General features: G+C 34.5%; 1 protein-coding gene across 13 annotated transcripts in view; it reads left to right on the forward strand.

Moving 5' to 3' along the window:
* PIAS2 (protein inhibitor of activated STAT 2) overlaps positions 1-16,781 on the forward strand; it is a 147,572-nt gene that overhangs the window by 26,903 nt on the left and 103,888 nt on the right. Inside the window, exons 1-3 of one of the 13 annotated variants that reach the window (XM_025428955.3) lie at positions 4,260-4,348; positions 6,586-6,694; positions 14,039-14,145. The exons of 9 other annotated variants lie outside the window; for them this stretch is intronic. The gene's annotated coding sequence lies outside the window, so the exon portion shown is untranslated. Of the gene's footprint in view, positions 1-4,259; positions 4,349-6,585; positions 6,695-14,038; positions 14,146-16,781 lie in introns of those variants that run through there. 3 more of the 13 variants (XM_049112658.1, XM_025428960.3, XM_025428959.3) reach the window with 3 other exon arrangements.

The following is a 16,781-nucleotide window of genomic DNA, read 5'->3' on the forward strand; positions in this document are numbered from 1 at the left end:
TGCGCCACCGGGGCTGCCCTAACTGCTTTTAACCATGTTTGGGTTTTTTTGTTTTTGTTTTTATTTTTTTTCCTTTAGGTTCATTCCCAAACTCAAAAACACCACATATTTTTCTGTATCTTGATTTTTTTTTATTCCAATTCTGAACAGTGTATGTTGCTTGACTCTAGTAGATAAGTTTAGATCATTGTTTTCCACATTATCTGGCATATTGATTTCTACTAGTTATATTATTTTTTTTTAAGTTTTAATTTAAATTCCAGTTAACGTGCAGTGTAATAAAAGTTCCAGGTGTACAAAGTAGTGATTCATCCCTTCTGTACATCAGGTACTGCTCATCACAAGTGTCTGCCTTAATTCCTACCTCACCCATCCCACATCCGTCTCTCCTCTAGTAACCATCAGTTCTCTATAGTTAAAATCTGTTTCTTGGTTTGCCTCAGTTTCTCTTCTTTCCCCTTTGTTTTGTTTCTTAAATTCTACATATGAATTAAATCATATGGTATTTGTCTTTCTCCTAATTATTTCACTTAGCATATACTCTCTAGCTTTATCCCTGTCATTGCAAATGGCAAGATTTCATTCTTCTGGCTGAGTAATGTTCCATTTTGTATGTATGCGCATGTACATATATATGTGTATGTACGTATATGTGTGTGTACGTATATATACACAGACACACCACATCTATATTCATCTATTGATGGACACTTGGGCTGCTTCCATAATTTGGCTGTTGTAAATAATGCTGTTCTAAGTACTGGGGTTCGTGTGTCCCTTTGGATTAATATTTTTTTATTCCTTGAGTAAAAACCTAGTAGTGCAATTGCTGAATCATAGATTAGTTCTATTTTTAACTTTTTGAGGAACCTCCATACTGTTTTACAGAGTAGCTGCACCAGTTTGCATTCCCCAACAGTGCAAGAAGGTCCCCCTTGCGCCATGTACTTGCCAACAGTTGTTTTCTGTGTTGATTTTTGCTATCCTGAGAGGTGTGAGGTGATATCTCATTGTAGTTGTGATTTGCATTTTCCTGATGACGAGTGATGTTGAGCCTCTTTTTATGTGTCTGTTGGCCACCTGTGTCTTACCAGTTCACTTTTGTTCCTAATTCTCCCGTTAATTATTAACGTTTTGTACTAGTTAAACTTCTGTTACTTAACCCATCAGTTTTAGATGGTATCTTTTCAGTTGCCAGCATCTCAGGATTTAGCACTCATCCATTTCCCTTTGTTTCTCCTAGCTCTATCCTTCCTCTTCTTCCAGCCTTCATTTTCTACTGCATTGTCAGAATCTGATCTGCTATACAGAATCTGATCTGCTATACAGCTATTATTATTTTTATTTATATTTATATATTTGAGACTTTCTGGGTGAATGTTGGACTTCTAGATTGACATGTATTTATCTGAAGATTTCCTTGATTTTGTCTTTGAACTCTTCTGTAGGATTTATTTCCGTGATTATATTTTTAGTTTATAGAAGCTTTTTCTTTTAAGAGAAATTTGTCCTCAATTTATGGGGAAAAATGCCTCAAATTATCTGATAATGCTAATTTCTTTGAAAAGATCTCTTGAGACAATTTTCTTATTGGAATCATGGTTTGTATTTGGGAATACCATGCTAATTTTTAAAAAATGGTTGTTATTTAATACAAAAGATTATAACAGGTAAGGAAGGTATAGGTAAATAAACATGCATGTAGCCATCATATAAGTTAAGAAACAGCTCATTTCATTAGGTCAGCAGGGTATTCTTTCCTGATTTTATCCACATTATATAGATATATGAATTTTAAATTATATCTATATGTGTAAATTTTTAATATGTTTAAAATTTTTATACAACTGGAATGATGCTGTATTTGGGGATTTTTTTTTATTATCATTTTTAATTTTCCATGTATAAATACCGTCTGCCCATTCTCTTGTTGGAAATTTGTGTAGTTTCCTTTTTTTCCCCCCCATTACAGGTCCTCAAATTCCTTATTCAACCTTCCAAAACCCAAAATGTTTTGAAAATGCAAAAAAGAAAAATTCTATAAATTTAACCTGCACTGATTTGACACTGTGATTTTGATTGATCTCATTTAGTGTAAATATTTGTTGTTTTTTTTAAATTATTTATTTATGATAGTCATACAGAGAGAGAGAGAGAGAGGCAGAGACATAGGCAGAGGGAGAAGCAGGCTCCATGCAGCGGGAGCCCGACGTGGGATTCGATCCCGGATCTCCAGGATCGCGCCCTGGGCCAAAGGCAGGCGCCAAACCGCTGCGCCACCCAGGGATCCCTAGTGTAAATATTTGTATGTTTCATTGTAGAAATTCCAGGAGTAGAATTGTTGGGATTTAAGGATATGTTCATCTTCAACAGTACTAGATGATGCCATCTTATTTCCCAAAGAGGATTGTATCAGTATTTGCTCTCTCCAGCAATGTAGAAGTTTTCATTGCTTATTAGCTTTCTTACTAACCCTTTTATCAAATTAAAAGTTTTGCCAGTGAGTAAAAATTTCTCCTGTTGGTTTTTAATTTTTCCCTTTGATAATGAAAGTGAGCATCTTTTATTACGCTTATTAACATTTTCTTAACTCTTCTGAGATACTATTACCTAGTTTATGTCTTTTGTCCGTGTTTGCATTGGGTTTAAAATTTTTTTTCTTACTGGTTTGTAATAATTCTACAGTTGGATCTGTGTATGCTTTCTGGATTCTGATCTCTTAATCTGTGCTAACAGCACCATCATGTTGTCTTAATTACTCCAACTCTATAATAACTTTCACAAAAACAAACTTCTATTGATAAGGACTTTCATGTAGGAAATACATAGATCATGAGAGTACAGCTGGATGAATTTTTCAGTATAACCAAATGTGGATAAAGAAATAGAACATTATCAGCACCCTAGAGACTTCCCTTGAGTTACCTCCCAGTGACTAACCTCTGTCTCCTCAAAGATACTACTGGCTTGATGTTAGTCTTAGATTAGTTTTGTCTGTTTTTTCAACTTTATAAAATAGATCTATATATCTTGTATATTTATGTGTATATATTTGTGTATATATTTTTCATGTCTGACTTTTCTCCTCAGTTTTGTTTGCAAGATTCATTTGTATGTAGTTGTAGTTCATTCATTCCCTTCCACTAGCAAAATAATAATTCCAGTTGCTTCACATTCATTCTTGTTCACTTTTAATTTTACATATTTTAGTGAATGTTTAGTGGTTTTAATTTGCATTCTCCTAATGAATAATGATGTTAAGCCTCTTTTAATATATTTATTGGCCATTTGGATATCTTTTGTGACATGGCTTGCCAGTTTTTTTACCCATTTTTATACTGAGCCAGCTATCTTTTTTATACAGATTTGTAGGAATTCATTGCATGTCCCAGATAACAACTCTTGCAGGTTATATTTTACAAATAATCTCGTTTCCCCAGCCCTATATGTCTTTTCAAAGATCTTGACTTCTCAACCTATCCATTGTCCTTTCCCCATTGACAGATATTTCTAGGGCAAAAGAAGCATCAAATGTTGGACTCCCATTTTCTACACTTTCCTTCTTTTCATAGTGTTGGCCTCTCACGTCCTTGCTGACTTCATAGTGTTTCATGTCTTTAAATGGATGTTTTTCATATTATGTTCAGTTTTTAAATTTTCATAGGGAAGGTTAGTCTCCGTCTGCTCAATCTTTGAAGGACAAGAAGGAGGCCAAGTTCTGCCTTACAGTTCTTTAGGGAACTTCTTGGCTATTTGATCCATTGAAAATTTTTTAAATCTTTTTTTTTTTAAGTTATGTACACATACAAACACGCATGATCTATTGGGATTTTGATGGGCAATGCATTGGATCTGTAAATCAGTTTGGAGAGAATTAGGTTTTCTTAACCATGAATATTGTAATCGCCATTTATTTGTTAGGTCTTTTACAATGTCTTTCATAAAGTTTTATAATTTTCTTCAACTAAACTATTGCAAATATTTTGTTAGATTTATTTTTAGGTACTTTATTTTTATATCAAGTCATAAATGGTAACTTTTCGTAATTCTGTTTTCTACTTTGCTGGTGTATAGAAGTACAGTTTTGACTTTGTGTAACAACCTTGCTATACTCCTAATTGTGGTAAATTATCTATAGAATTCTTTGGATTTTCTGTGTAGACAGATCTATCTGTGAATAATGACCTCTTTGTTTCCTCCTTTCCAATTCTTATGCCTTTTTTTTTTCTTTCTTTTTCTTGTCTTAATGTGCTGGCTAGGATCTCCAGTACAATGTTGAATAGAAGCGGTGATGGGGGCATCCTGATCTTGTTCCTGATTTTAAAGGGAATGCTTTCAAAGTTTCACAGTTAAGTATAATGCTTGCTGTAGGTTTATTGTAGATAATCTTTTCAGGTTAAGGATGTTCCTTTCTATTACTAGTTTGCTAATTTAAAAAAGCCATGAATGGATGTTGAGTTTTATCAAAAGCCTCTTGTGTTTTTTGAGAAGATATTTTTCTTTTGTAATCTGTTTTTGAGAAGATATTTTTCTTTTGTAACCTGTTAACAGGTTTATGCTATGTATTTCAAGCATAAAGTCAATCCTGATTTGTCTCTCTTTTTCATTATTGGACTCAAATTGAAGATAGTTAACTTAAGATTTTTGCTTCTAATAATTAATAATATTGACCTGTAAAAATATACGCTTCTTTCTCTGGAAGAAATTATGTAAAATTAGAATGATAGAATTCCCTATAAAATTGTTCCTGTTTTTTTTTTTTTCTGTGTGTGTGTGTGTGAGAGAGAGACACTTCTTTTTTTTTGTGTGTGTGAGACACTTCTTAACTACTGATTGAATTGCTTTGTTGATAGGATTGTTCATATTTTCAACTTTCAAGACAGTTTCGGTAGGTTATAATCGTATAAGAAGTTGCCCATTTCATTCATGGTCTTGAAATGATATTAAGTTGTTAATCTCTAATTTTGTGTAGTACCTTTTATCTTTTAATGTTAATGTTCCTTTTATCTTTTTTCTTTTAATGCTTTTTCTTTTGATCAATACTAAAAACTAAAAGCTTGCTAATTTTTAAAGACTTTTCAAAGAATCAAGGTTTTTTTATGCTTTTCAATGTATCTTTCCCCCATTTTATTAATTTCTGCTCTTTATTTGTATACTTTATACTTTTTTGGTGTTTATTTTTATTCTTTCTCTAAGTTGGATGCCTTGCTTTTTAATTTTCAGTGTTTAACATAGGTCTCCATTGTTTTCCCTGCATCACACAAGTTTTGATATGCAATGTTTTCATTATTTTTCACTGTGAATTCCTTAATTTATGAGTTATTTAAAAGTTTTTATTTCCAAATATATGAGAGTTTCTTTAGTTATTGGTTTTTAACTGTGTTGTGGTTAGGAAGCAAGTTCTGTGTGATTCTAATATTTTGAAATCTGCTAAGACTGTGGTCAGTTTTTATTTTTTTGTACTTGAAAGAGAATGTGTATTTTCCAGTTGTGAGCACAGTTTTACATATGTCTGGTAGTTAGGCTTGTTAATTCTATTCAAATCTTCCATATCTTTTTAGAGAGAAGTATGCTAATCTTTTAGAAGAATGTTTTTTCCCTAGTTTATGTAGTTATACTGATTTTTTAAAATATATTTTAAATTAAAAAATATATATTTTAAATTATTGCTAATACATGAAAATTAAAGATTATATTTTTCTGTTGAATTGGAGCTTTTACTTTACTCTCTGTCGTTACTCCTTGTGTCTTTGAATGTTCTTTGTATTACTGTTTCATATTATACCTATACTGTTTTCTTTTGGTCCACGAATCTTGCCTGATTTTTAAAATTCTCCCTACTCCTACATTTTTGTTTTCTTTTGTTTTAGTTTTCTCTCGTGAATATCATGCTGTTGGATTAAAAAATAATCTGCTTTAGTAATCTTGGTCTTTGTAATTTTAAACTTATTAAGATAATTGTCAGTTTACTCACAGTTGTAAAAAATATTACAGACATTTCATGTACTCTTTACCAAGTTTCTCACAGTGGTAGCATCTTGGAAAACCAAAGAACAACATCACAACAATATTAGAAGGATATTGACATTGACCCCAACAAGAAATAGACCGTTTCCATCACTATAAGGATACCTCTGTCTTTTTTATTGCTATGCCCACTTCCTTCCCATCCCCTTAATACCTTAGACCCAGTCATCTGTTTTTCATTTCCGTGGTTTTATTTTTTCTAAGAATATTATATAAATGGAATCATACAGTATGTTACCTCTTGGGTTTTTTTTTTCCCCCCTGATCAGCATCATTCTCTGGAGATTGATTCATGTTTTATGTATCAATAGTTCATCTCTTTATTGCTGAGTATTTCATGGTTTGGATTAGTTTAACCATTTACCTGTTGAAAGACATCCATGTTGGTTAGAGTTTTGGGCTGTTAAGAATAAAAGTGCTTTGAGATTTCTGCAGAGGCTTTTTTGTGAACGTAAGTTTTCATTTCTCTGGGATAAAAATACCCAGGAGTGCAATTCCTTGGTTGTATAGTTATTATAAATATATAGTTTTTAAAGAACTTGCCAAACTGTTTTCCAGAGTGGCTGTACCATTTTACATCCTTACCAGCAATGTATGGAGTGATCCAGTTTCTCTGCATCCTCGCCAGCATTTGGTGTTATCACTGTTTTTCATTTTAGTCATTCTGGTATGTATCTAGTGATACCTCAGTGAGGTTTTAATTTGCACTTCCCTGGTGGCTAATGATAATGTGTTTCATGTGCTTATTTTTTGTCTAACCTTATTGGTGAAATCTGTCTTTATGCCTTTTGCCTTTTTTAAAATTGGATTTTTTTTTCTGTTGGATTTTGAGAGTTCTAGAGATATACTAGGTACTTGTCCTTTGTTGGTATGTGGTTTGCAAATACTGTTGGCAAGCCTGTTGATTGGTTTTTCATCTTTAATGGGGTCTTGCAGAGCACAAGTTTTTAATTTTGGTGAAGTGTAGTGTATATATTTTTTTCTTCTGTCGATTTTTCTTTGAATGTCAAGTCTAAGAACTCTTAGCCTAGCGCTAGTTCATGAAGATTTTCTTCTGTTCTTCTTTTCTGTTCCCGAAAAGTTTTAAAGCTTTATTCTAACATTTAAGTCCGTGATCCATTTGGAGTTAATTTTTGTATAAAAAGTAAGTTGTAGTTGGATGTATAGTTTGCTTCAGCACCATTTGTTGAAAGGCAATCTTTCCTCCATTGAGTTTTTTTTGACCTTTGTCAAAAACTATTTGGGCATATTGTGTACGTCTGTTTTTGGGTTCTATGTTCCATAGACCTGTTTGTTACCTCTTCTAATACTACATACCACACAGTCTGGGTTACAGAGCTAAGTTGTTGAAATTGAATAGACTGATTTCTATTTTTTTCATATTGTTTTAGCTCTTCTAGTTCCATTGCCTTTCCATATAAATTTTAGAATAATCTCATCTATAAGAAAGTCTTGGTGGGATAAATGTGTGTCAGTTTAGTGAAAATTGGTGTAGTTACTTTGTTGAGTCTTAAAAGCCATGGAGAATCCATTCATTTAGATTTTCTTAGACTTTTTTCATTAATATTTTGTAGTTTTGAGTATACAAGTCTTGTATTTTGTTAAATATTTAAACAAGTATTTTCTTTTTTTTTGGAGTGAATGTAGTGTTTTTAACTTCTTTCCATATGTTCTTTGTCAGTATATAGAGATATGATTGACATTTGTGTGTTGCTCTTGCCTTCTGCAACCTTGCTGAACTCAGTCATTGGTTGTAAGAGTTGTTTTATAGATTCTTGGGATCTGCAAATATAGGCGATTTTTAAATTTTTTTTCTTTTCAGCTTGTGTGCCTTTTATTGCCTCTTCTTGTCTTTTCCTTTTCCAGAACTTACAGACCTATTCTGACTAATAGGGTGCGAATTGACATTCTTGCCTCATTCCCGCTTAGAATGATACATTGTCTTTCACCACTGAGTATAATGTTAGCTCTAGATTTTTTTGTAGGTGATTTCTATCAAGTTGAGGAATTCTCCATTCCTGCCTCTTGAGAATTTTTATTATGAGTGGGTATTGAATTTGTCAAATGCTTTCTCTGCATTGACTGCTATGATCATGTGGTTTTCTTTTTTTAGCTCTTAGTAAGGATATACTACAAAAAAAATATACTACATTGATTTTTGATTTCACACATTGAACCAGCCTTGTAATCCTGAAGTAAAACCTCACTTGGTCATGGTATATAATTCTATTTATTTATTTTTATTTATTAAAGATTTTATTTATTCATGAGAGACACAGAGAAAGAGAGGCAGAGACACAGGCAGAGGTCGAAGCAGGCTCCATACAGGGAGCCCAATGTGGGACTCGATCCCAGGACTCCCTCCCGGGACTCCACGATCACACCCTGGGCTGAAGGCAGGTGCCAAACCACTGAGCCACCAGGGATCCCCTATAATTCTTTTTATATATTACTAAATTCTATTTGCTAACATTTGTTAAGCATTTTAACATTTATATGTGTGATGGATATTGGTTTATAGTTTTATTTTTCGTACTATTTTTATTTAGTTTTGGCATCAGGGTAATACTGGTTATAATTTATAGAATGAATTTGGAAATATTCTGTTTTCTGGAAGAAATTAGATTGGTGTTAATTCTTCTGTAAATGTTGGGTAGAATTCTCCAGTAAAACCATTTAGGCCTGATTATTTTGGGGGAGTTTTACTTTGTAATTTAATTTTTTTGAAGATTTTATTTATTTATTAGAAAGTACTAGCAGTGGTGGGGAGGACAGACAGGGAGAGAGAGCCTTAAGCCGACTCCATGTTGAGCATGGAGCCTCTTGCTGGGCTGAACCTTGCAACCCTGAGATCATGACCTGAGCCAGAATCAGGAGTTGGGTGCTTAACTAACTGAGCCACCCAGGCACTCCTGTTTTGGGGAGTTTTAAAATTATAAATTAGATTTCCTGAGGGGTTTTTATGTACTTCATTTTTATTTGTTGGGATTATTGATATATTTACATTTATTCTTCTTCGTTTTGTGCTTTCCTACTTTTTCTGTGTTTTGTCTCTCCATGTTACCACCTTTTGGGCTGATTTTTTTCCCTGCCCATTTACTTGTGTGAAATTACTTTTTTTTTTTGGTTCTCTTGTACACCCTTGGAGTTATCTTGGATTTTCTTTTGAAATTTTGGTACATGTGTGTAAGTCTAAAGCTATCTATTCCTTCAATTACAGGATACTTTAAACTGCTCCGTACTCGACCAACTTAAATGCATGCCATTGCCCTGCAGTTTTGTTTGGTCATTTCTTAGCCTTACAAATGTGATATCCTAATTTTATCTAGTAGATGTTTAAGCTAATCACCTCCCTCCCCAGGCTGTCATTTCCTTTGGTCATCATTCTGCTTAGATTCCTCTAGATTCCTCTGGTACAGCTGTAACGGGCTTTTTATTTTTCTTTCCTTGTGCTAGACATGCTTGCTTTCTCAAATGTTTTCCACCTGCTGCCTCCAAGGCCTTCGAACGCTTTTCTGCAGATATTGATTGGGTGGCTTCTCACTCCTTCAGTTATTCAGTTACCTCTGGAGGTAAACCTTCCCTCTTTAAGATTGCAAATCCTTTACCTCTTCACTCTCTGTTTCCTTTTCTCCCATTATTTTTGACCTTTGTTATTGCCACCTGCCATGTTATATATTTTATTCTTTATGGTAAGTGCCACCTGCCATGTTATATATTTTATTCTTTATGGTAAGTTTTAATTTGTCCAGCCCCTCAGTTATTCTTTGAAGTTTTATTATATTTATAAAATTGAGGGATAGTGACATCTTTTCAATATTTATTTTATCTAGTAAAATAATATAGTCCTTACTTTAGTCAATGTTTCTTTTATGTCTTGTTTTTATGTAGCTATTACAAAATTTTTAAATTTATGCCTTTGCACTTTATATTTTGTTACTTAGGCTTTTTTAAAATAATGTTATTTTTCTTATCAGTAACTTGAAAATCTATATAGATAACTCCATGAATTTTCTTATTAGGTCTTATTTTTCAGTGGATGCTTTTATATTTTCAGTATAGACAGTTCTGTCATTTGTAAATTATAAATATTTTTAAAATCTGTATTAGGCACTCTAGAATAATTTTGAATGAGAAAACATCTTTCATAGGTTTTTATGATCAAATGTTTCATCTTCAAGGAAGATATTTGTTCTTGATTTCTGATAGCTACCTTTTATCATGTTAACAGTTTCATTCTGTTTCTTTTTATTGAGAGATTTTATAAGTAATGGATAGGACTTCTTCAAATGCCCTTTTGTCATTTATGCAGATAATCATATGGCTTGTTTTGAGCAAATCTTTTTGTATTGCTTTCCTTACTTTTTAACAGTTTTCAGAATAAGGAGAGTTGGTTTCTCAACATCCTGTAACAGAGATCAGTGAGTTTTTTTTTAAGTATTGTTATTATGAACAAGTGATTTTTAATACATTTGATGTGTTTGAATTGATGCAGTTATTTTCTTTGATGGTTAGATTTTCCTGTCTTGGGCTACTGGGTGGTTTTCTGTTTCCTTCTGACAAGATTCCAGTAGTCTTTGATAATTCCTTTGCTTTCTGGTATTATAAAATATTCTTGTGCATTTTTTATCCCAGACTTGCAATTAGCCATTTCCTCAAGGAGCCTGGGTTCTCTCTCTCTCTCTCTCTTTTTTTTTTTTTTGGAGCCTGGTTCTTTTTGTGGGAAATGGTATTTAGACCACAATCTGTTTTTTTCCCTGCATTCAAACAACCAGCAATTTTTGCTTGATTAAATCTAAAATACTTTCAGATTTATGGAAAAGTTGGGAAGATAGTACACAGAGTCGTATATAACCCACAACTAGTTTCCCCCATTGAAGCAAACTCTTTATAGTGGAAACATTCTTGCAAAGGTAGAGAATTCCCCATGTACCCTGAGCTTCAGCAGAGATCACCTCTTATCTTTGTACTCTTACTCTTTTTTCATGTCTCCACTCATTCCTGGCAATGACTTTTTTTTTTCCAGGTTTCAGGTAATATTTTTTATTATTTTCTTAATTGAGGTATTATTGACATATAATGTATTAGTTTCAGATGTACAATATTTGTATGCATTGCAGGATGATTACCACAATAAATCTAGTAAATATCCATCACCTTACAGTTACCAAAAATATTTCTCTTGTGATGAGAACTTTGAAGATCTCAGCAACTTTCAGATATACAATATGCTGTTTTTTTGTTTTGTTTTGTTTTTTTGTTTTTAAGTAGGTTCCACGCCCAGCGTGGAGCCCAGTGCGGGGTTTGAACTCATGACCCTGAGATCAAGACCTGAACTGAGATCAAGAGTCGGACGCTTAACTGACTGAGCCACCCAGGTGCCCCACAATATACTATTATTAACTGTATTCATCATGCTGAACATTACATCCCCTTTATTTATTTTATAACTGAAAGTTTGTACCTTTTGAAGCCCTTCACCTGTCCCCTTGAACCACCAGTCTGTTCTCTGTACCTATGAGCTTGGTTTTCTTTTTTTTTTTTTTTTTGCTTTTAGATTCCACATATAAGTGAGATCCTGTAGTATTTGCCTTTCTCTGCCTGACTTATTTTGCCTAGCATAATGCCCTCAGGGTTCATCCATGTTGTCACAAATGACAAGATTTCATTTTTTTATATGGATGAGTAATATTGTATATATGCGTAGAAGTTGCTTTATGTATAAAGCTGTGAGGGCTGCGTGTTGATATATAGCTGCTTTATTCATTTATCCGTTTATGGACACTTAGGTAGTTTCCATATCTTGGCTATTATATTTGAGTAATGATGCAGTGAACTTGGCAGTGGTGCACATATCGTTTTGAGTTATAAAGTGTTTAGTTTTTTTCAGGTAAATAACCACAAGTGGAATTGGTGGATTCTTTGGTAGTTCTATTTTTAATTTTTTGAGGAACCTGCATCCGGTTGCCATAGTGGCTGTACCCATTTACCCTACCACTAATAGCACACAAGAGTTTTCCCTCTTCTCTACAATCTCAGTAACTTTGTTGTCTATTTTGATCGTAGCTACTCTGACAGGTGTGAGGTGATATCTCATTGTGGTTTTGATTTGCAGTTCCCTGATAATTAGTGATATTGAGCATTATTTCATGACTCTTTTAGCCACATGTATATGTCTTTATTTGAAAAGTGTCTATTCAAATTGTTTGCCCACTTTAAGTTTTTATTTAAATTCCAGTAAGTTAACATATAGTGTAAATTTAAGGTGTACAGTTTAGTGATTCAGCGATTCCATATAACACCCAGTGCTCATCACAAGTGCACTCCTTCATCTCCATCACCATTTTAAAATCATCCTTCCACCTCCCTTTTGATAACTATCAGTTTGTTCTCTGTAGTTAAGAGTCTTTCTTGGTTTGCCCCTCTCTTTTTCCCCCTTTGCTTGCTTGTTTGTGTCTTATATTCCACATATGCGTGAAATCATATGGTATTTGTCTTTCTCTGACTGACTTATTACACTTTAGAGTACTCTGGAGCTAGAACCATCTGAGTCATTGCAAATCTGCCCAATTTTTAATTGGACTTTTTTTTGGTTGTTGATTTTTCTAAGTTCTTGATATGTTTTGGATATTCTCACCTTATCCAGATACATGATTTGCAGATATTTTCTTTCATTGCATAGGTTATCTTTTCATTTTGTTGATGGTTTCCTTTGCTTTGTGGAAGCTTTTCGATTTGATGTGGTCCCACTTGGTGTTTTTGTTGTTGCTTTTGCTTGTGGTATCAGATTCAAAATGACATTGCCAAGGCCTATGTCAAGGAGCTTACTGGCCTTGTTTTCTTCTAGGAGTTTTATGATTACAGGTCTTATGTTCAGATCTTTGTGTAGTGTAAGATAATAGTCCAATTTCGTTCTTTAGCATGTAGCAGGTAGCTGTCCAATTTTCCCAGCATCATTTATTGAAGAGACAGTCTTTTCTCCATTGTATAATCTTGGCTCCTTTGTCATGAATTAATTGACCATATATGATAGGGTTTATTTCTGGGCTCTCTAATCTGTCCCATTGATTTATATGTGTTTTCATACAAATGCCTTACTCTTTTGTTTGTTTTTTTTTTTTTTTTATAAATTTTTTTTTAAATTTTTATTTATTTACGATAGTCACAGAGAGAGAGAGAGAGAGGCAGAGACATAGGCAGAGGGAGAAGCAGGCTCCATGCACCGGGAGCCCGATGTGGGATTCGATCCTGGGTCTCCAGAATCGCGCCCTGGGCCAAAGGCAGGCGCCAAACCTCTGCGCCACCCAGGGATCCCTGTTTGTTTTTTTAAAAGATTTTATTTATTTTTTCATGAGAGGCAGAGAGATTGGCAGAGACACACAGGCAGAGGGAGAAGCAGGCTCCATGCAGGGAGCCTGATGTGGGACTTGATCCCGGGTCTCCAGGATCAGGCCCTGGGCCAGAGGCAGGCGCTAAACCGCTGAGCCACCCAGGGATCCTGTAGCTGTGTAATATAGTTTGAAAACAGGGAGCCTGGTGCCTACAGCTTTGTTCTACTTTCTTGGAGATTGCTTTGACTATTTGGAGTGTCCTCAAATGATTTTAAAGGAAATTCCATACATTGTATGATTTTTATCTGTAAGTATTTTAGCATGCAACTTTAAGCATAGAAATCATCTTAACCAAGTGTTGTACATGGTTTATTTTAAGCTGTTTTTATTTTCCTAAGTTAAACTATATTTGGGTACATTGAGGGCTTTTGTGTTTGTACTCACTGGAAATGTTGATGAATTACAAAAAGATTTCTGTGGTCCATATTGGGAAATAAGAAGGAATTGGTGGTATACCAGGCTCCTTGTTTCATTTGACTTTTACTTAAATTTTTGTTTTAATAAGTCTGACTCTCTGCCGAGGTTTGGCACACAATAACTTGCATGTTTAAAAAATTTGTGTTCAGATGTTTTATCATGTTTGTCTTCTAACATGTATTTAACTTTCTTGTTTTGAACAGTTTAAGAAACAATTCCATCTTTTCTTTGAAGGTTTAGTAGAATTTATTTATTCATCAAGCTGTTTGGGTGTAGATCTTTTGGAAGTGGAGTGGGCACGGATAATCAGGTGGAGTAATTTATGTTTTTCTAGCAAATAACTTTAAGTTAGAGTATAGTTGCACACGTTATTCTCTTTAAAGAAATTTGCTGCTGTCTTTCATGTTCTTTTTTGCATTCTCAAGACTATTTTCTTTCCTTTTTTTGGACTTCATGTTAAATATTTTTCTGCATTTTGCTTTCTAATTTATGATTGGTTTGTTTTTATCCTTTAATTCTTTACTCATTTTGAGGGTGTGTGTTTGCTACTTTTTTGCTTTTTGAAATACTTAATTGTAAATTTTGTATAATAATAGAAGCATTTATGGAGATGCTCTCCCTAGTTTTGGCTTATTTTACAGATTTTGAAATGTAGTATTCTCTTTATTGTTTCTTTTGATGGTTTTCAATTTCGATTCCTTCAGCTTAAGAGTTAGTTTAATCAATGTGTTGGGAGGAAGAGATCCACATACAATCTCTCAAGTAAAAGGGATTTAATTATAGGAAAAATGTGAATTCACAGGAATACAGTGCTAGGAACTAAGGCCTCCTATGACCTCTGAAATGGGCAATAGTTAGGAATTGGGAGTATCGGGCATCCCGGGTGGCTCAGTGGTTTAGCGCTGCCTTCAGCCCAGGGCATGATCCTGGAGACCCGGGATCGAATCCCGCATCGGGTTCCCCGCATGGAGCCTGCTTCTCCCTCTGCCTGTGTCTCTGCCACTCTCTCTGTCTTTTATGAATAAATAAATAAAATATTAAAAAAAAAAAGGAATTGGGAGTATCTAATTTGTTACATAGTTTCTCTTACAGGTTGGTCAGTCCTTTGATGTATTGATTATATATCTGGTGGTTTTTCTTTATGCATTACTATGTATAAGTGAAGAGGTGAGTTGCTTTAATATTGTAGTTGGGATAGGCAGTGATAATAATGTGACTTATCAGTTTCCTTCAGCAGTTCCTTTCCCTACCCCATATTCTACATCCTAATGGATGGAGTATCTATCTACAAAGTTTGTGTTGATCTTTATCATGACTTCCAACCTATTAGAGCTTCCCCAAATTCCAGACTGCCTGTGAAGTTTCTATCTCATGCCTAAGATGAAGAGCAATCTCAAGGAAATCTTTTTACTCGTTGGTTATTGCGTGTAACTATCATATTTATTTTATTTTTTTTAAGATTTTATTTATGAAAGAGAGGCAGAGACACAGGCAGAGGGGGAGGGAGAAGCAGACTTCCCATGGCGAGTCTGATGTGGGACGTGATCCCAGGACCCCAGGATCATGACCTGAGCTGAAGGCAGATGCTCAACCACTGAGCCACCCAGCATCCCTCATACTTACTTTCTTAATGAGATTTTCTAAATATAGCACCTTTAGTTTGCCTTCATTCCTTGTGTGATGTTCCAATTATATGACCCAGCTTTAATTTTTTAAATAATATTGTTACTTGAATTTGATAAGTTGATTTAAAGACCTAGTCTTAATTTGTATCTTTTGTTTAGAGATCCAAATTGTTCACATATCTTTTTAAAGATCAGTCCTGCCAACATTTCTCTCTAGTTCATAGAATTTCCTTAAAATCATTTACCAAGCATTTATTGAGTAATTCTTTTGCATAGAGCATAAAGCAGTTGTCACCAAAGTATTAGAAGACAGACTTTGGGAGGCAAGATGGACTGGATAAAGTACACTTGGAAAATATTATACAAAAATTATATTAAAGCTGTAGACATTCGAGGTTGGGAAAACAGTAGCTGAAATCTGTTCTTAGTGGTCTTTATAGCAGGCGCACCTAACTTGGTGACAGCTGAAATTTGGTTGAAGACTGAGTTAAAGTGCTGCCCTTTGTCTGTTTAAGAGGAAATGGGATCCAGCAAGGTTTGTCTAGAAAAACATATTCCTAGAATGGGACTTGGTAAGTTCCCTAGAGAGTATCTTAATAGTGAATTCTAAATAGAGGAGTTTTTGTTGTTGTATGTTTCTGAATATAAATAGATGGCTGGAGGGATGAAGTGACTTTTCTAAGCTCCTGAGTCTGGATGCTGGGACTTGTCCTGAATATGACTGCTGGTTGCTGTTGGGAAGCTTTCTGGCAGCATCGTAGGTTCGTGGCCGCCCTTTTCCAGTGGCACTTTGTCTTCACAGCGTTTTGCGATACGGAGACCATCCTTGTCTGTTCTCCTTTCCTTTGCCTTTCCACAACCTGAGGGATTTCTTTTTGCTTCAGAATTTCCTGATTCCACATTCATGTTGTGAGCCCTCAGCTCTTTCTTCCTTTTTGATTGTATATTTACAACAGCTACTGGGTCTAGCCAGTTACATTTGCATTTTTTGTCACATAAAGTTATCATTGGAAATAAGAGATGTGAGACCTCCCATCACATTTTTTTTTTTTAATTTTTATTTATTTATGATAGTCACAGAGAGAGAGAGAGGCAGAGACACAGGCAGAGGGAGAAGCAGGCTCCATGCACCGGGAGCCCGACGTGGGATTCGATCCCGGGTCTCCAGGATCGCGCCCTGGGCCAAAGGCAGGCGCCAAACCGCTGTGCCACCCAGGGATCCCTCCCATCACATTTTGAGAGCCAAGCTTAGGATGATTTTGTGTTCTTTTTTGTCATTTCTGAAAAATCTCTTTAAAGCAGAGAATAATCTGAAAATAAA

Source organism: Canis lupus, chromosome 7 (assembly GCF_003254725.2).
Source record: "Canis lupus dingo isolate Sandy chromosome 7, ASM325472v2, whole genome shotgun sequence".
Lineage (NCBI taxonomy): Eukaryota > Metazoa > Chordata > Mammalia > Carnivora > Canidae > Canis > Canis lupus.